This window comes from Triturus cristatus, chromosome 3_2, assembly GCF_964204655.1.
Source record: "Triturus cristatus chromosome 3_2, aTriCri1.1, whole genome shotgun sequence".
Taxonomy (NCBI): Eukaryota; Metazoa; Chordata; class Amphibia; order Caudata; family Salamandridae; genus Triturus; species Triturus cristatus.
In genome coordinates this window covers 185,912,718-185,934,220 of record NC_140584.1, presented here as the reverse complement: position 1 = coordinate 185,934,220, position 21,503 = coordinate 185,912,718, and positions in this window count along the sequence as shown.

Sequence of the window (21,503 nt, the reverse complement as noted above, 5' to 3'; positions counted from 1 at the left end):
AATTTGACCTCATCTGGTAAATCGTCTTTTGTCATCATGGAATACATCTCGTCTACCTCTGTGCCTTGTTTAGCTAACATGATTTTGTAGACTCCGTCTTCATCTGGGGTTTGAATTGCAACACCGTCCGGTGTGCAAAATATTGTGCAATTCATTTTGCACAGTAGATCTCCTCCTAAAAAATTTACAGGACTGGAGTCACACACCACGAATTTGTGCATTTCCCTGAAATTGCCAATGCGTACCTCGATGGGTTCTGTAATAGGGGTTCTAATCTGTTTATTTGAAACGGCCACTACTTGGATCTCTTCTCCTGAGAGGGGTAGGTTTGGAATGTCTGCTGTTGTCACAGTAGAACGGGTAGCACCAGTTCCAACAAAAAGGTAATATCTTTGCCTTCTACTTTAACATCAATATATGGACCTGACTGATCTACCGGTAAGCATGCGCCAAGTACGCACTTCTTTTTCTCCCCCCTCAGGCACCGTCATTGGTCGCTGTCATCGAAATAAGTGTCCTGGAAAAGAAATTGTGATGTTACTGAATTTTTCTTACCACTTCCTCCTTGAAATCCGGTGTCCGCACTGTACATGGCCTGGTTCACAAAATTTGGCATTGGGCAGGTGGCAAATGACTCTGTAGATTTACAACCTGCTGCGGTTGACTCATTATCACCTCATTCTGCATCTATGGATTTAAATTTTGATTTGGGACATTATTATTCTGAATATTTTTACACTCGTTTTTCCAATGCCCCAATTTTCCGCACCCATAACAGGGAAACTTTTTCTTTGCCTCCTCTCTACTCATTTGTCCTTTTTGTTTCCCCCCATTATTTTCATTTTGGCCTTGACCCTTGCCTTGATTTCCTGTCTGACTGTATAGTTGGAGTTCCTGATGTTCACCTAATTTTACTTGGGCCCACATCACCTTTTCTTCTAATTTCTTTCATTTATTGTCAATCTCATCTCCGCAATACTTTGCGTATTTGAGAATATCATCTATTGGTCTCTCTTGCCAACACAACATGTGCTGACGAATCATGTCTCCTATTTCTGGTTTCAATCCTGTCACAAATCGATACACAAAATGTCCCATATCTTTATCTCCAATGTTCTCAAAACCATTATACTGTTTAAAAACCTACAGTAAGCGTTCATAATAAGTATGTACGGACTCATTTCTATCCTGGGTCATTCTATCTATCTTCACCCAATCTGTTTCTTTTGGAGGAATTTTCCCTTTCAAGAAAGTGATCATCTGGTGATATTTCTTCATTACCTCTTCTGAAGGGGCTCCTGTTTTTGCATCTCTCAGGTATTCATCACTAGGCCAATCAACATTAATTTTACATTCTGTCCATAAATCCGCAGGTACCACTATGTCAAATAAACCATCCAAATCTTTTAACAATACTTTAGAAACCTTCACAAATCTTTCAACTTGCTGATACCATTCAACTGGCTTTTCTCTTAACTTCGGGAAATCATTTATAAACGATAAAATATCCTGTCTGGTCCATGGAACATGTACATATACTCCTCCCGGTACCTCTCTCATTGGACATAATCTTTCTACCGTTTCTTTCAACAAAAATTCTGAAGTTGTTCGATTGGCGGGTGCTTCTTCCTTTTTTCACATCCATCTAGCTTTCCATTTGTCTAGATCACCCCATTTTTGTAAAATGGTCATTAATTCTTTAACCTGAAATTTTCTTCCAGACACATCCATATTTTCCAAGTCCTTATCACTGAATTCTGCTCTGTATGGTTTCTCTAATACCTTGGATTTCCCTATTTGAACTCCCATTTCAGAAGCTATCTCTGTCTGTTTCTCATGGAATAGTTTTGTATTTCTAGTGATACTTCTACAAATGAACAGTAACTCTTCTTTACTGTAAGTATTTAGCCTGTCTAATCCCACGTTTCCAGCTATAATTTCTTCCAATTCCACTTTCAATTTGTAAATATCTAGAATTTTCAGTGGCTGTTTTGGCTTGTCTATTCCCTGTGCCCATCTTTCTATTTCTTCTGGGGATGCTATTGTGGCACTCTTGACTCCTGAAGATGTTTCTATTTGTACTTCCTTTGAACAACTAGGTGTAACTCTTCTCGGGGTTTCATTTATCTGTCCTCTTATCGGCAAATCCATTAATGATATCACCAAATCACATTCACTGCCTTGATCATCAATTATTATATTCTCTTTTCTGGGTTCAATTGTAGGTGTGGATATGACTGGTGGTTTGTGAGCAATTGTCTTATCTCCATATAATGGAAGCACCAGACCTATAGTCGCTGGTATAGTCATTGCTTCAAGGTGGGTACTCAATTGGGTTATTCTCTGTATTAATTCTTCTCTATTCTTGTTTATTGCCTCTCTTTCTTTTTTCCTGAAGTACCCTTCCATTCGTAGGGTCATGTATAACTTGGGGAACTAATGGTGTTCCCAAAACCGGAGCACTAGGAGTAGTTCTACTTAGTCCTTCTTGGTAAGGTGGAGGGTTTTCCATTAAAATGTCCTCCAAAAAATCATCTTCCGATTCTCCGCTACCTGTCATCGTTAAATGTTTGGTCTTCTCTGTGCACTTGCCTCCTGACTGTTCCTCAGCCATTAGTACAGGATAAAATCCCTCAGACACTATTGCTTGTCTCCATTGTTTCATCTGATTATCTTGTGATTCGCACGGTAGTCTATGATAAAACCCTCTAAAGCTTCTGCTACTTCTGGATCTATCGCGCTCAAATGCTTCAGTCTCCCATTCCTCTAAAGCTTCATATTGTGTTAATCTTGTCCGGGGCTCTAATTCAGTCATTCTTAATCTCAGATTATGTAGAATTCTCCCATTAAACATACCATATTCTGGAAAGGCTAGAACTCTATCACTTTTTGTATATTCTATCCAATTTTCCAACCATACACAAGTATGATAGCCTCTTTCCATCATCATGTATCATGCGGGCATTTCGGGGGAGGGATAAGAATTCCCTCTCTAATCTTAACGGGGTTATCCTTTTTAAAATAATTTTTAATTTTCTGCATAAATGTCATCTTTCTTTTTTCTCCGTATATTTTAGGTGTCGATCCTTTTATATATTGTTCTCTGGCAAATCCTAAATACCGTCTGTCTGGGCGATTACCTACTAATGTTGGATTGTGTCTCCACATGCAAAGCCCACTGTCAATTATTATTGTAGCTTCTATTTTACTAACCAATCAACGGTTCATTTCTACACTATTACTTGACCAATATCAGCGCGGCTTCTATTCTTCTGACCAATCAAATTCTATTTCACGCTATTTTCACTTTAGCCAATACTAGCGTGGCTTTTCTGTGATGGCTGTATCACTCCTTACTACTGACCCCTCCTTTACAATTTCGCGTCAGTCACACGCCGTTGTTCCAACCAATCCTAGCGCGGCCCTCTGTGACGTCAGTACAGCACCCGCAGCTGACCCCTCCTTTTACAAGGTAACATGAATAACTTTTTCTTACAATTTTAATTCAAAATTCATTAAATGACAACATAGAAACATTCGCTACTGTTAAAATCAGAAAATCGATTTACATTTACTGCGATTAAAACCTTTCCACTTACTCTTCACATACTATGAGTAAAACTCTTCCGCTTACTCTTCACTCAAGTGCCGGCGAACATGCTTCTCCTTCGGTATTACCCTTTCTAGGTGATATAAGACCAAAGTTTCACTAGCGAACGCTTTGCTATCAATCACTCTCACTTTTATACAAATTAATCCCTAAATCAGCACTGCCAGCCTTACAGAGCCTTTCAGCGCTTACTTTAACAAACGAGTAACCTCACTGCAGTGTGGTTTCCATTCACCACCCGCTATTCAATATTCCTGGGAATTTCCAGATAACATAAAACAAAATACAAAACGGGTTTGTTAATTACATAATCAATAATTCAAATTCAAAATTTTCACCTAACTAGTTAATAAAATAAACCATAGCTCTGCTACCAGAAAACTGATCCAGCGGGTTACCAACCTCAGGTACTCAACTACCATATACTCACCTTGGCCCATAAACACACACACATTCACATAGGCTAGTAGATACCGCTGGGGTCAATTTGTTGTACTAATACCTGTAAGATGAATTTATCTAATAATTTCTTACCAAACCTTTCTGACCAAATGTACTTTCCTCTGGTCAATGGACCTTTTAGTTAACTTTTGTAGGTAAAAATTGACATAGAATAAAACATTTTTAATAACCACAGACTCAGGAGAGTTTTAAATGTTTATCTAGTTAAATTCATGTGAGCCAAGAACCAAAAATACAATTAGAACACTGTTTTCTCGAAGGAAGGGAATAAAATTTAAGACAGAATAATCGTTAAACAAAGTTATTACGATGACAGTACCTGAATAGGGAGAAAACAGAGAGAGCAGTACAATGACATACTACACAGAATTATAGTTACCTAGAATGGTGTGGAAACCAACCCCTTGGCCAAGGAGCTGGAATGGGTCCCCAGGGGCAGATCAGGTGGCAAAGGCTTAGGACAGGATTCAGGGACAGGATAGATGACCTCTTCTAGATACAACGCCTGCGTCGCACCCCTCTCTGACACTATCTTCCTCCTCGATTCTTCCGCGATGTTCTTCTAGTATGTGCCTCCTTGGTTCTTCCGCGATGTTCTTCTAATTAATTAGCTCAAAATTCTAAGTCTGGAAAATGGTTCCTCTTCGGCATTTATTTAATTCTCGGACAGCATCACGGTCTCTCAGCATTCTGGTCTCGCTGTGGTGTTTTTTTGACTAACTAATCTACCTCAATTATACTTTTCTAATGGCATGTACCACCCCTAAATGTTTCAAATATATGAAACTCCTAACTCTGATTGGACAGGAAAGGGGGGGAGATGATCATCACAACATTCTAAGTTTTAATACTTTTCTTTTAACTTATTGTTCAGTGTTCCTGCCCCTTAATTTTCTTTCCCAAGCTTTATTTCCCACCCGCATTCACATTTGTATTGATCAAAAATATACATTTAGTAGTTTCTTTATTCATCAGTCAGGAAGACAACTTCTTTCCCAGGACATGTAGGGGTCGAGTCCTTGGCTGAGTTTCAAGTACATCTTCATGGTTAGAGGCAGGTTACAAGTGTGCTTGTGCGGAGACCACATGGGGTATGGACATCGGACATCCTTTGAGGCCCAAAATATGAACTAATAAAGAAGTCAGAAAGAGACACATTAAATTCAAAATAAAATTACTTCACTGTATACCACCTATCTCTACTCTAACCCCCTTTACTTATGTAAATCTTTTGCATTAGCATTTTATTAAATTAGCATGGTTTAGTTTCAGCAAAAGCATGCGCATTAACATGTAAGTTCCAAGCGGCCATCTTGAAAGCGATTGCGCAGCTGCAAAGATTTCCCTCCAAGCAACAACTCGTCATTACTACGTAGATGTAGTTGACGAATGCGCAGTAGAGAATTTTGCATTAGCAGCCATTTTAGTCGCACTTGGGTTACTTGTTAGTACGACACATAGGCAAGCTTCCCCTAAGCTTAAATGTTCGAATTGTGATGCATTATTAGTATTTACAAACACAATTATTACGGTATTACGAGTTATCTGAGAAGATTGCATCCGAGCAAGTCTCTTTTATACGAGTCCTTGCTCCATCAATCCTGATTATGTGAAAGCAGGTTACTCATGATATGATAGACCTGTGAGTCAAAGTATCGAAGACTACTCCAAGATTTTTGGACACTTTCACAGGCGTAGGTAAAGGGCCACACTCAGGCCACCAACAGCAGGACTAGATGGATTATTGAGCACCAAACACCAGCGCCTCAGTTTTTTCTGTGTTCAGTTTAAGAATTTTTTCTTTCATCCCAATGTTAATCTTTGTCATGTAGAGATTAAACATGTTAGCTACTGAGGGCAAATTGACAGAGATTAATATAATAATCTGTGTGTCCTCAGCATATGAGAGTGCTTGAAAACTACAGGAACGTATTAGTTCAGCGAGAGGAGCGATGTACAGATTAATAAGAGTGGCACTCAATGAAGACCCCAGAGGGACCCTGCAGGGAATGCTAGAGGCCTTAGCATTATAGCCCCCATAACTGACAATCTAAACCCTGCTGGTGAGAAAGGAATGGCAGAGATTGGGGGATTTCCCTCTGGAGGCGTTGAACAAGGCGCATGGCTGAGACGGTGTCAAAGGCTGCCGACAAATCTAGCAGCGCCAAGACAGTCTCAATGATCTTCACTAATTCCTAATTAAGGTATTTCTTCAGGAGTTCGGCAGATGTAGGCAGAAGTGAGATAGGATGAAAGTTCTTCATATCATCAGGATCAATTAGGCTCTTGTTGCAATCAGGTGCCAGTTGCATAATTTTAGCTGGATAGGGGTCCACCGGGGACCCTGATCTAATGCTCATGAGAAGCTGTTTTCTGCTAAGAAATAGAAGGGTAGGAGGAGGGCTTGGATGGCTCAGTGGGGATGGCCAATAATTCCATAAAAAACTGGGTTCAACAGTCACTGGCGTAATGAAAGTTTAAGGGGCCCCCCTGCAATGTACACGGAGGGGCCCCCTGGTCCGGATTTAATCCGGAGCACTCAGGCCTTTACACTGTGCTAAGAGGGCCCCCTGCAGCTCAGGGACCCCCGCAAAGCGGGGGATGCGGGGGCCTGTGTTTCGCCCCTGTCAACAGCTGGTGGGAATTCAGAGTAGACCTTAAAAATGTTGTCTCTGAAGTCAGTGGTCAATCCATCGCAAAATCTTGCAAAGGATCAGTCAGGCCGGGAGTGGACAGCTGATACAATTTTTTAACAACTCTAAAGAGTTTTTTAGAGGAGTTACTTGCCATTCTAATTTTGTCTGTGTAGTAGGTTGACTTAGCATGGTCAATAGCTAGCGTATATTGATGAATAAGAGCTTTGTGACTTGTTTTATCCAAAGGGTGATTCAGCAGCCATTTCAGTTTTTATCTCTGACAAATTTGCAGCAGTTTTTTTAGCTCATCAGTAACCCAGGGGGCAGAAGGTTTGGATCTAGTGCAAAACCTACTTGTCAGGGGGACAGCAATGTCAAGGGCAGCCCCTCTCCAGTTTCAAAATCCCTCAGCTGAGAGGACAGGCAAAGTACCTGCAGGAGCTCCTGTTTAAGGCTTTCTGATGTAATTCTACTCCAGTTCCTGTCAATAACTTTCTTAGGTATAGACAGTCCTGGGCCCGCCCCTTAGATGACAGAGTGGGGCATCTCACATTGAAGACCTCCAAGCACCAGTTATAAATAACAAAAAGGCATTCAAAAGGCAGTCAAGGTGGCGTGATGTAATAAACACATGTATTTCAGTGTTGTGTTTTCACAGAGCGCATGCATTAAGTAATGCACAGATGATCTGGGTACAGATAGTGGGTTTAATTTCCCTCTCTTTGGAGTTTCCTAAAGAGTAGTACTAGTGTTGAGTCGGGATACTTACCGGACGGTTAAACCTAAAATTACAGCTGGGGCAGCTAAACGATTTGGCATTGGTAAAGTCAGCCCTCATGCATATAATATCCTTTCCATGGGGACGATGGGGACGGAGCACCAAGAGTTGCAAACGAGTTTAACCTACTAAGATAGTTATGGGGCAATCTGAGATAGAACTGGCAGCATCCCTGGCCCCTGGTGCCATCCAGGCGCGGCCGGGCTCAGACAGGCTTGCCATAGGCACACCTTCGGCGTGCCAGTGGCACGCCCTCTGTGCGTCCACACTGGCTTGTGTGTCTTAAATAGGTGAAGCTGGGCAGGAACTAGTCCACCAACCTCGCGAGATGGTGCCTGAGACGGAACAGCCCAGAAGTGAGGTGTATAGAGTGCCCTTCTCACATAATCCGCCGGAGGTCATCGTCTGCGGTGGACCGATGGGCTAGCAGAAAGAAAGCAGCACAACGGAGAGGTAAAACTCTACCTAACACAGTCCCACTCAAACAAAATGCAGCGCTAACCATTGTTTACCTTATTTTTGTACTTTAACCCCTTCCATGCGGGGCGGATTCCCCCGCTGTGCTGAGCGCTGCTTGCGCGGGCGTGGTCATGACGGAACGGTTCCGTCATGAGCACAGCTCAACCGACGCTCATGACGGAACCGTTCCGTCATGAGCACCGAAGGGGTTAAGACATTTCACAGTTTATGTTTACTTTTCTGGCCTCTAAATTGTTCAGTTCTTTTCATTAAACAATATTTGATAATTACTTGACTTCAAGGGCACATTCTTTCTTAGATATGAAGAGTTGTCTTTATCAGTTTCCTCTGTTGTGGTCTTTCAGTAAATCCAACAAAATATATTGTTTTTCCTGATCCTGCATCAATCACCTGATCAGGTAGCTGGGTTGTAAGAGAGTCAGCTCCTGGTGCAGGGGTTGTTGTAGGTGCTGTTGTGAGGTCTTGGGGATGCTGGTGCTTCTCTTCTGCCAGGGAGGTTTTCAGGACTTGGCGCATTGGTGCTTTTCCACCTGTGTGTCCATTTAGCAGCCACCTGTCAGCCTCGGCTCTACAAAAGTGGCAAAACAAAATTGAGGCAGACACCTTCATGCCATAGTGCAAGGCTGTCTGCATTGTCTGAAGTATAGTTTTTGTACTGGAATGTATCCTTTCCAACACAAAAACTATGCGTTAAGGCTTTTCCTACTTTGAATGTGTGATGTACAGTGCAACACATGCAAAGTGGAAAATACGAGGATAAATGAAAACATTTCTCCTTTTAAGGCTGCCTCAAAGAAGTAGAGAATCTTGGCACCAATCCCTGTCTTAAATTCCATGTAGATAGGATTTGAATCAAACCATATGGTGGTTGCATGGGAACCCCCATGCATCACCCATGAAATATCCCCTTCACAATTAGTAATGCAAGGCAGCACATTGCACAGCTTTATGGTACTTTGGGTCACAATGAAACACAAATCACAATTTGAGTTCGATTGGCAATCCCAACTGAACACTTTGTGTTGGTTTTCATTAGAAAAACAACACAAAACTGACACATAACATTTTTAAATCTGAGCCTCAGTGTTCTGGACTGTGTATGCAGAGTTCCTGTCACTTTCTCTGCACTGTCTCTGCTCTCCCACAGACAAAGACACAGACACTGCAGAGCAACAGGGCCAGCTTAGCCAGCCTTATCCGCACAATGACAATATTGTTGTGAGACACAATATGCTTAGAACTTCCCAACAACAGTATTTTTGGTTTGGTGCAGTTGGTGCTGCAGTGTCCAGAAGGCAACCTACTTCATATATGACATTGGAAAAGTTTGCGCCGTGCACCTATAGAGCACAGATCTAATTAGTAAGTCATCTTCAGGATAGGATTTGGATGGCTGAAGCTACGGCGCAATGGTGATACCCTTGCTTGAAGTGCAACAACCAGTACGAGGCCTGGGATAGGACATTTTATGGATAGATTTTTTTTTAGTTTTTTTTTTACTTTGAAATAAAACATTAGAATGTTGATTTAGTCGACAGCTCAGGCCAATAACTGGGTTTCAGGATCTTGAACAGCTGGCATATCCCTCGACAGAAGAGCTGTAAGGCTGTTAGAACATTCTTCCCACTGAAGGTAGTGTGTTTTAAATAAAACAGGGAAAAACAAAAGGGCAAAAATTGGACCCTCAGGGACCCTCAGTGGGTTGAATGTTTTAATAGCCTTATAGCGGTTCTGCTCAGGACTGTACCATTTGTTAAAGGCCCTCTCCCACATTATAGGCCCTCACTTGTTGATCGGGCATATGACTCGAATTCAGGGCCTTCAACAAACAGTATGGTTCTTGGCAGTGGGCTATCAGGCTATATTAGAACAACGGAGTGTTTTTTTTTATTTCAACCGATTTTATTGAGTTTTATATCCAAACAACAGCAATAAAAAAAAATGCACATTAGACTTACGAGGAGGAAATAAATCACATAGGTGATGTTTGGGGGAACAATAATCTTGCTTTACAAAATTCTTCATGCATATTAAGCTGAAGCGTGGTCGGGAACATAGATATTTGTGATTATTGTGGAGCAACACATCACCTCAAACATCCCAAGGTAGGCGAGAAAATGTCCCCTGAGAGGTCGACTAATCTGGTATCCCAAAAAAGAAATTCCAGTAAAACAAACAGAAAAAAGAAAAGAGCTAGTGAGAGGGAAGTAGACAAAAAGAGAGAAAGAGAGAGAGAATAGACTGTGTGATATTGGCAAGACCGTCAAAGTCCTATAGCCACACGACAGATATCAACGCTTTCAGGTAAGCCATGGATGCACTGCACAACCTAAGCAACATAATATCACCTATGGTGGTTTGAATTTCTACAAGTATATATCTTAAGAACTCCATAAGTGTCAAGCACTAGATGTGGTGTGAAGCCTTGTGTGCATTCTATTGTTCTCACTTCTAATGGAACATAATAAATTCCACCATTTTTAAAAGAGATCACAGAAGTTGATTTCCACTTCATTAGGACCACGTTGGTACCCACCACTAGCAGTAGGTTGAGTGCTAATGAATCCTGTGCAGCGAGGGACATTGGAGTGTTTTAAACTCCGTTGAAGACAATGGAGTTGATCAGTGTGAAAAATAGCTGGTAGAGGCATTCAGCTTCAACACTCCAGTTTTGTTAATTTCTTTCTGTGTCTGCCTTTTAAATTTTGAACAATCTTCCCTCAATTGGCCAAATGTTTCAATTGCCTTATAGCCATTCTGTCTCACACTATACCAGTTGGTAAAGACCCTCACCTTTAATATAGACACAATCCTACGACTCAGGCCTATAAGCCATGTTCTGGGCCTTTAACAACCGATGTAGCCCTCAACAGTGGTCTATAAGGCTACATTAGCATCACTCTTTGGGGAAACATGCACTCTGTTAACAATTCTTGGTTCAGCATTGTGAGCAATCGGGTAGCTGACTGAGTGGAGGGTTAACCCTGCTCAAAGAGCAGCCACAATACCTGTCAGAGTGACCATATTATCTACTAAATTAACCTGTACTTAACCCTCTGGTAGCTTGGCACAAAAGCAGCCAGGCTTAACTTACAGGTAATATGTAAAGTATTTATGCAGCAAACAAACAGTAATAAAGTGAAAATACAGCACAAGAAAAATCCCACACCAATTTAGAAAACTGGAGTAAATTATTGGAAATTATTTGACACCAACGCGACAAACTCCAATCAGTAGAACCAAAATTATGAATGCTTAACTTTTAAGGTAAAATATTGCGCCTAAACAATCAATGCGCCAGCTGCGGAAATCTAGTTGAGTGAGATCGGGTTAAAGTTGAAAAAAATATGGCTGACCGCGATGGCACGTGAGCTGGATACCTGAAGTGGATTGGGCCCGGTCCATTCTGCGAAGGACAGCTGAGCAGGATGTGCTGCAGTGAAGAAGAACGTTGCGGAAGCTGCTGAAAACCTCAGGCCAACTGGTGATGCAGCTTGGGTGGATAAACGAGGAGGTTGACTTGGTATACTCTCAGTACACAGAGCAGTTTCTAGCCAAAATCTCTCTAAGTCCTAGGTTTTGGATTTTGACTCTCTGGTTGCCTTTAGCACCACCACAAAGGGAGCAGGACTCGAGGGGAACCACTTAGGGGATTAGGATTCACTCAGGCTGGGTCCAGATTCAGGTTCAAATGGCTGGAACCTTTTTTTGTCATTGAGGCTCTGATCAGGAGGCCAGCCAAGTAGCCCTTGGCATCACTCTGGTCGACCTAGGTTCAAGAACGAGAGCAGGGCTCAAGCAGCAGGGCAGGCTTCTGAGGGTTCAAGGCAGGCTTCAGGCAGCAAAGCAGTCCTTCCATGTGCAGCAAAGCAGTCCTTCCGCAAGTCCAGAAAGAGAACTGAAGAGTGGGTCTGAGGATCCTATTATACACATTGCATTCTTTGGAGTAGAAAACATTTCTAGAAAATTTCCTTTGAAGTGCTTGGAGTTTCCTGCTTTCCCTGACCTGGCTCCAGCCTGGCTGCCTGAATAATGCAGTGGTGAGAAGTCTTTCGAGTGAAGGCAAAGCTCAGCTTATTGATTTGCAAGTGGCGCTGTGTCCAGCTCTGCCCGCCATCCAGCCAGTAGTGGTCCATCCAGGCATACCTAATCCCTCTACTATGTAACTGCCTGTGAGGAATAAACAAGGTTTTACTGCCAACTACACCCAGTCGTGTGGCCCAGGAACAGGCTGCAGGCACAAAATAGCTAGGGCAGGAAAATTACAATTTTCTAAAAGTGGCTATTTCAAAATTGTAATCTTAAATCCAACTTTACCATTAAAAATGATTTTTAATTGCAATTTCTTAGACACTAAACAAGAAATCTGTACCTCTTCCCAATCAAATGCTAGTATTTGTTAAATGTAATAAGGCAATACAATGTTACCATGTGGGAGTGGTAGGCATCGGAGTACTAAAAAGCAAAGTTAGGAGCTTTTCCCTACCAGGACATTGTAGTGAAAGAGCCACTCTTGTGGTTGGGCACCCTATGATGACCTTCAACTACCAACATTTTAACTGACTTTAGTGTGTTATTTTACCCTAGCCTTAATGTAGAATGGTCCTACATATGCCTGCTTCTCTTCTGTGTTGTAGTCTTGCTGTCTTTTAGCGGGAGCTGTCATGGAGTAGAACAGTACATATATATTTTAAGTGCTTACTATTGGCTTTGACATGGTCTCATGTGATCTTCTTTTCTGACTTAGACTATTGGCTTTGACATGGCCTTATGTCATCTTGTTTTCTGACTTTGCCTTGCCTCTGAGTGCACAGCAGTGCTTGAATTATAAGTGCTTGCTATTGGCTTTGACATGGCTTCATGTCTGACTTTGCCTTGCTCCTGCGTGCACAGCAGTGCTTGTAATTCATATTCAAGGTCTTTCTGCTCCTCACTTGTTTTTCGCACCTCACCGACCAGAGTGAACTAGAATATGTTGTGGGAAGTGTCTGTGGAATGTGCAACTCTGCCTCGAAGTCAAAATCCATTCATAGTCTAACCCTGTCACCTACTGTTCAAAAATTATACATTAATCTTAAAACAATGTTGTTAACGAAATTATGCATTTTAAACAAATAAAATGTATGTTGATTAAAGGTTTACTTTTTGGAGGGAGACACCCCAGCCCCCCGCTTTTTTATTAACCCTTAAAATATATGTAAACTAAATACCGCATAGTCACCAATTCAAACATTTATATGGTGTAAAGACTAGCGTGGTAAAGACTAGCGTAGTAAAAGTAATTCCAATGTAAAAAATGTGTGGTACTTGCATTTCGTGATAAAACCTTTGTGGTAAAGGCTGTTCCCTGGGGGAGTTTGCATCTTGTGGTAGATTTGTTGGGAGCTTGGTATAGTAGGACATGAAAATTACACCCATCACAATAGAGACTGTTACCTCCAGTAACTGGCAGTACAGAGCCTGGAGGGGGGCAGGATCATCGCTGTTTGGACCATAATAACCAACTGGTGTATACCAAAGTCTTTTTAACTTATTTTTTGCTATTAACCACAGCTCATGGGATCTGCTATATATTCTCCCAAAGTTGCCTGTGAGGAGCTCTTAATCAGAATGGCCACTCCTTTTGCACAACACATTTGATCAGTGCATACAAAGTCCCTAATTCTTTTTTGCTTCTTTAGGATTTCCTCACATTTCTTCTTCAATAGATATGTCTCTTGTAGTATTACTATCCCACTTAGTGACTGCCTTAAATATTCCAAGATCTTTCTCCCTCTACTTTTCTCCCTAAGACCATTCACATTCCATGACAAAATACTCAGGGGATATTTCCTATTACACTCTGTCATTATTCTTTTGAGTTCTGTGCCTCCCTAATATGTGACCCTCTTATTCTATGGATCATTCGCCACCATCTGTTCTTAGGCCTTACGATACCCTTTGTAATTGAGGGCCCTTTTTTATTTTCTTCCTAAATGCCATCTTCCCTTCACAACACCTAACCAACCCAACTCTCCCTGGGGAACCTTCCCTACTTTCCTTCTAGGTATTCTCACTATACCCATCTCCTCTAATGTCTATATTACTCCTGGTGTGGATTATTTTGTTTGTCTAGATTCTCCACCTCTCTTTGCTGTCTCAGACTATGCATTTTGTTGTACCACACAATTTTAAGAGTTGCAGGAAGCCTCAGGTGAGCAGTGGCTCCCAGTGTCATTCGTTCTTGAATGTAACACCCCAACTCCCATTGCCTGTCCTGTGTGGCCCATGAAATATCTGTTCTAAAGCGAAAGACTTGAAATTGATCAAGATTTTCCTTGCATTTTTCCTCTTTTAGTTTTTCCTAAAAAGGTCTCAGTGGATTCTCTGTATATCCGCAGGCATTTCACTAGGATCTACAGATGGATGAACTCTTTAACTAAGGCAATCATAAAGCCTTTGAGTTCTCCTTCAACACATGAAGGGATATTTAGGATTCGCACATTACTACGCCTTGTGCTATTCTCTAGGCTATATATCTTTTCATGGAGCTCTTTTTCCTCTATTTTCAGTGCTTTTAGCTCATCAAAATGAGCTCCTACCACTCCTTTAAGCTCCTCAAGCTACGCTTCCATAATGTTCATCCTCTCCATTAGAGTATCAATCTGGCCCTCTAGGACCTCACAGGCACTTTGTACACTTGCTTGATTTCTCTCTGAGATTGCAAATTTGGATTTGATCTCTTCTGTCACAGCTGTTAAGAGTCTCTCTCAGCCTCTCAGTCCTATAGGATCTTGTATATTTCCCTGTGCACCATTAGCATGCAACCGCGATTCTTCAACCTGATCCAAAACTAGTATCTTATCCGCTAGCGCTTGTAATCTGTTCTCTGTACAAATGCCTGCTGTACTTTCCTCTATGCCCTCTCTTCCAGCCTCCATGATGGAACTACTCTCTTGTTGAATATCTACAATGTTTTGTAGACAGTGTTGAGAGGAAAGAGTTGACCTTCCTGCCGCATTTTTAGACTAGTCTTTAAAAAAATGCCCTCAGGAAGAGAGTTATCTTTGTACTTTATAAGGGTTTTGACACACCCCCTGTTGTTCTCCTTATCTTATCTCTCTTCCCGGAGAAAGGGGGTGGTAATGTACAGCATCCCCAACTTGGAATTAGAAATTTCTGTGATCTTTTCTTCAGGGTTGGCAAGTCCTATAACCATGGCCTAGGTGGGGGGAACTCATGATCAAACCCCTGTTTGTGTCACTTCGCACTTCTGCAGGAGTCTCTAATCTTATTTTGCAATTGCATAGTGTATATCAGCCTTGTACCCTTCCTGACTCACCTCCTGTGGCCCCTACTGCCCCAAAATGCACTGGCCTTTTGACTCTAGTTTTCTTCAAATTCGAGGGCAGTGGTGATGGTTTCTGGGCTTGTTCTTTACTGCTTAACACAGCCTCCGTGTGTGACTCAAAGGGCATCTTTTGCAACCTGTGATCTCTCTCTCTGGCCTCCCGTTGACAAGTCAGTTAGCAGCCGCCAGCTTGTGCTGATGCTGCCTGGCAATCCCTGGAAAGAGATCTGTGCAGAGTCCCACTGAACTTTGCGTAGCCCCTGTACCACCTCTGTCCACAGTGGGATACCACCGCCGTTGTTTCAATCTTTTCCAGAAGGACAATGCTGGTCCTCTATCATGCCTCCACAGGTCATTCATGTCTCCCCAGAATCAACCCGAGGTAGCACTGACATTTTCTGCAATTGCCTGTGCTCCAGCGCAGAGTGCAAAATCTCTCCCTACCGTAACAGACCAAAGACCTCACATACACACACTATCCATACATTCGCTGGTGGGGCCCATAACACCAACATTCACTCATCATCAGTCCGTGTGGGAGGTGATTATTTTTCTAAGCGCTGGAAAATGAGAGGGAAATATCACTTCTACCCTAATGAGCAATAAATCTACACAGCCTTCTAATACTCATTAGGCCCTAAACTTCACCTTTAGAATTCCTCTCATAAAACGGGACGGATCAGCTAGTAGCTGGTTTAAGTGAATTTCTAATTCTCTAATTAACCTTTTCATTAACACATTTCAATGAATAAACAACCCAACTCATTTCTGTAGATATTCAAATTCAAATTTATATTAATATTGCAAATTAAAATCATTCATTTGATCAAGTTGCCATTCATATTTACCTATTCTGGCTAAAGTCGTCCTCTATGTCAAATCTGGCAGTCTCGCAAATCTATGCCCATCAATTTTAGTAGGTTCAGTTCATCAGGAGTTTGGGCATTAATTCAGTCCGTTAAAGATTCAGGCTAACAGCTGTCCTGCAGTGTCACCGTCCTCTCCGTCAGCATACCGTCAGGAAATCGAGAAAGGCCAGAAACGAACCCGCACCTGCCTCTCTATTCTACCATAATTTATAGTAAAAATCATTATCAAATGTATCAAAATTTGGGCATCCGAGTTCGCTGATTGGTCAATCAGGGATCATCCTTTTTAAGTTCTCACGAAAGTGTCTTTTGGGTTATGACCCTTGTCAGTTTTGGCTCACACAACAGTCTTTGTTCGGAATATTTGGCCGATATCCCAGGCTGTCCTTGAAGGGTACATGTTCATCTGGGGTCATGACGAGGCTACTGTATAGCTGTTGTCAGCGCAGGCGCACTTCACCCAAGCCTTGTTCAGCGTTGGCAGTCGGGTTAGGCACCAAAAGCAGCCATCTTTCAATAGGCCAAAATGGTCAACTTAAGCAAAGAAACACAAAAACGTAATTAATACATGGAAATGACTAATTAATTGTTATTCCCTCGCTAATACCCATATGTGTATGTATTTATCTAGCAAAAGCAACACTCAATGCGGTTTATACTTACTAAATAAAGCACGAATCACAATCACTTCACATAAGCGACATATATCATGCAATATTCCAATTGTCTATCATTAATATGCGTACAAATTTTAGTTTACGTAATTAATTAAGCAATGCAGATGCAAATCCCACGTGTAATTCATATACTAGTAAGGTTGGTAAGTATTTTCCACATCACTCCAATCCATTAGTTCGATTATAATTAATTTATTAATCTAATTAATAAAACAACATGCAAAATGGAGTGGGTATACAAATGTTTTGCATAACCCGCTCCAGCACCTGCAGGTAGGATGTTTGCATTTGGATCACTTCATGCCCTGTTCTGGATTGTCACACGTGCGTGTAAATCCCTATGCTTTTGCTCCAAAACAATATTTACGAAAAATAATGCACCTTAATGCCAAGCAGGAGGTCTGCTCATCTCCGAGTGACCCTCCAGACCGCCAAAGAGCCATTTTAGGCAACTGGGACATGCCTTAGTCCTCTGGCACAAACCACATCCTCCAACCCCATTGGCCAATGTCAGCATTTTCCAATATGCATGTGTATGGCTGAGCAAAGGGGCTGCTGGAGCAATCGTCTAATCTCGCCAATTGCAGTTTCTCTAATTAATTCTGCAACCACTCACTTTGAGATCCAATTGACACTTATATATCGTGAGTATAGTTTGTGAAATGCACAGGGTTCCCATGAAAATTCCTCGCCAACCATGAACCCAGGATGACACTGGCCAGCATGGTTCACCGACCTTCTTGACCCTCCAATAGCTGAGCAAGGGAGGCCTCGGGGCATTGTGTTAGGACTTGAGTTCTCAGTTATTCAAAAGATGCCATTCAGGTTTAACTTAAGGAAGATATAGCTAAACATTTTAATTCCTGAGAACATTAATGAATTATTTTTAATTTTAAGGTTCTCAGGAATTATTTGAACACATGACTTTGATTAAATGAGTTGTTTGGATCTATAATGCTGCTAGTAATTCAATTATATTATTTATAACGTTTTATATATGCATATTTGTAGGTATATTTCCTCTAAAAAAGTTTTTAAGAAGCATTTGTCTATTCAATAAATGCCCCTCTCATATTATTATAATCATCAGAATGGAAGTGCTGTAGCACAAACATTCTCTCAAGGGCCACTTGCCCTTCTCTGAATCCAGCCTGGCCACATGAAATGAAATGTTCTCCTTCTAAAGAAATCATCAAACGAGCCATAAGATCGGTGCCCCCTTGCAAGTGTATTCAGAGAATATTGGGTTGCTTGCAATAGTATCCCAATTTAAAAATTCAAGTTGTGCAATTTAAATATTGCACACTTGAACCATGATATTACCACAAGTTCAGCTTAAAAGTAAGAAACAATGGGGGATATTCTCAAGAACGTGTGTTAATCATCGCAAAATTAGCTAAACGCAACTTTGCATATTGCAGTCTATTGCGGTAAAATAACACTGTGTTTACGTTGTATTCTCAACCATGCGGCACCATGCGATAGCCCCAAGATACCGCGCCAAATGACCGCGTTAAAATCAATGCGACGCCAAAAAAATGTGAAACACCAATGCAAAAAAAGTGGCGATGTGGCCAACCGCGATACAAAAATCAGTGATAACCAGCGACAGGCCTGCAATTCCCACACGTCATACAGGAAAATGCACTATAAAAGCAACCCAAAAAATACCCCAAAGCAAAAACAAACTGTGTTGCACCATGGATGCACCCGGTCCGAGTGCAGAGGACAACCCGAACCTCACAAGCCCCACGGAGGGCTAGCCAGGAACCCAAAGGTCGGGGAAGGGCAAGGAGAAGAGGAAAAGGAAGACTGGGTTCAATCCGTAGGAAAACCGGATCATCGTCACGGAGGTGATAGAACACTACCAACAACTGTTAGTCACCTCCACTGTGTCATTGGCAACACAAACGGAAATATGGCAGTCCATCGTGAACAACGTCAATGCAGTCGGAGTGTTGAGGAGGTAAATGGAGGAGGTCAAGAGGCGCAGGCATGATGTGACAAGCCAAACCAAGCAGAAACTTGCTGCCAACCGGAGAGCCTGGAGTTGTGCTTCACCTCGCCTCCCCCACCTGAGGGGTGGGGTTGGCAGAGGCTGGCACACCCCATTTCCTCACTTGGGTTTTCTCGCCGATCTTCCCGCCAGAGAGGGGGTCAGAACCGGTGGGGGCCAGTTGCTGAGTACTGAAAGTGGCCTTGAGAAGCTCACAAAGGCGGCATGCCTTTGAAGCTTCCCCTGCCCATCCTCGGGGAGGAGACCTAGCACCTCGCCCAGGATGTGCATTGTTGCAGGCCCACGAGAGCGGATGGCTCTCTACCCAGGGGTCCGGCAACATGTCTGCTGGGTGGCAGCCTAGGCAGCCTCTCAGTCAGGACGCTGGTTGTTGGTTAGTTTGAGGGGGCATCTCTAAGATGCCCTCTGTTGTGCATTTTACATTAAATCCCACACTGGCATCAGTGTGGGTTTAATGTGCTGAAAAGTTTGATACCAAACTTCTCAGTCTTCAGTGCAGCCATCATGGTGCTGTGGAGTTCGTAATGTCGACCTCCCAGCACCATATACTCTTAATGGCAACACTGCACTTACAGGGCTCAGGAGTGGACCTGGGCACTGTAGGGGTACAGGACTCATGCACCTCTACCCTCATCACTGGCATAGGGCACCCATCTAGAGGGGTGACTGAGGCATGCCAGGGCAGTGGTTTGTGGGCATGGCACAAAGGGATGTGTGCCATGTCATCTCTGTGTTTTGTTCTGCACCCAGACACTCAGCCTGCAAAGGCAGTGTGTGTGTGTCAGGATACAGGGCCTCTAAGGGTGGTACAAAAAGTGCTGCAGCCCTTAGGGGCCTTCTCTGGTCACAGTGCCCTGGTACCTATGGTACCATTTACCGGGGGCTGACATGTGGCCAGAGATGGCAATTGTGTTTAAACTTCAATGCAGTTTTAGGTAAGGAACACAGGCACTGGGCACCTGATTGGCAGGAGCCCAGGGCACACTCAGTCAAAGCACATCAGCAATTCAGCAAAAGGTGGGGGCACACCATGCAAGAAAGATGGCACTTTCTCACACAACCCCCCCCCCACCCAACGAAAGATGATGAGACTACCCTTGCCCTATAGAGTCTTCATTGTCTAAGTGGAAGAACTTGGAAAGTCCATCTTCATTGGCATGGGCAGTCCCAGGTCTGTGTTCCACTTCAAAGTTCATTCCCTGTAGGGAGATGGACCACCTTAGTAGTTTTGGATTCTCTCCTTTCATTTGCATTAGCCATCTGAGAGGTTTGTGGTCAGTTTGAACCAGGAAGTGCGTGCCAAACAAGTATGGTCTCAACTTCTTCAGGGACCAAACCACAGCAAATGCCTCCCTCTCAATGGCACTCCAACGCTGCTCTCTGGGAGAAGCCTCCTGCTTATAAAAGCAACAGGTTGGTCTTGGCCTCCATCATTGGTCTGGGATAGGACCGCTCCTATCCTTAGCTCAGAGGCATCAGTCTGCACTATGAACTGCTTGGCATAACCTGGAGCTTTTAGAATTGGTGCTGAGCACATTGCTTCTTTCAGGGTGTCAAAATCCTTTTGGCAACTAACTGTCCAGTTAACCTTCTTGGGCATTTTCTTGGAGGTGAGTTCTGTGAGGGGAGTCACAATGGACCCATATCCCTTCACAAACCTCCTGTAGTACCCAGTCAAGCCAAGGAATGCCCTGACTTGGGTCTGGGTTGTTGGAGCTGCCCAGTCCAGGATGGCCTTGATCTTGAGCAGTAAGGGTTGTACCTGGCCTCCACCCACAAGGTGGCCCAAGTACACCACAGTGCCCTGCCCTATCTGGCATTTGGATGTCTTGATAGTTAAGCCTGCAGTTTGCAGGGCTTTTAAAACCTTCCCAGGGTGGATCAGGTGATCCTGCAAGGTGGAGCTAAATACAGCAATATCATCAAGATAAGCTGCACTAAAGGACTCCAACCCAGCCAGGACTTGGTTCACCAACCTCTGGAAGGTGGCAGGGGCATTCTTTAACCCAAAGGGCATCACAGTGAGCTGATAGTGCCCATCAGCTGTGGGGAATGCTGTTTTCTCTTTTGCTCCTGGGGCCATGCCAATCTGCCAGTACCCTGCAGTTAAGTCAAAGGTACTGAGAAATTTGGCAGCCCCTAGTTTGTCTATCAATTTGTCTGCTCTTGGAATGGGGTGAGCATCTGTCTTGATGACAGAGTTGAGACCTCTATAGTCCACATAGAACATCATTTCTCTCTTTCCACCCTGTGGGTGGGTTTTAGGGATTAGAACCACTGGGCTGGCCCAGGGGCTCTCAGAGGGTTCAAGAACCCCTAACTCCAGCATCTTGCTGACTTCAGCTCTGATGCTTTCCTTGAATTGGTCTGACTGTCGATAGATCTTGTTCTTGACAGGTGCACTGTCACCAGTGTCCACATCATGGGTACACCAGTTGGTCAGACCAGGGGTCAGGGAAAAGAGGCTAGCATACTGTTGCAAGACTTGCTTGCAGTCAGTCTGCTGTTGGGCAGAGAGGGTGTCTGAAAAGACAACTCCATCTACTGACCCATCTTTTGGGCTGTAGGAGAGGAGATTAGGGAGAGGTTCACTCTCTGCTTCCTGTTCCTCATCAGTCGCCATCAGCATGGTGATGTCAGCCCT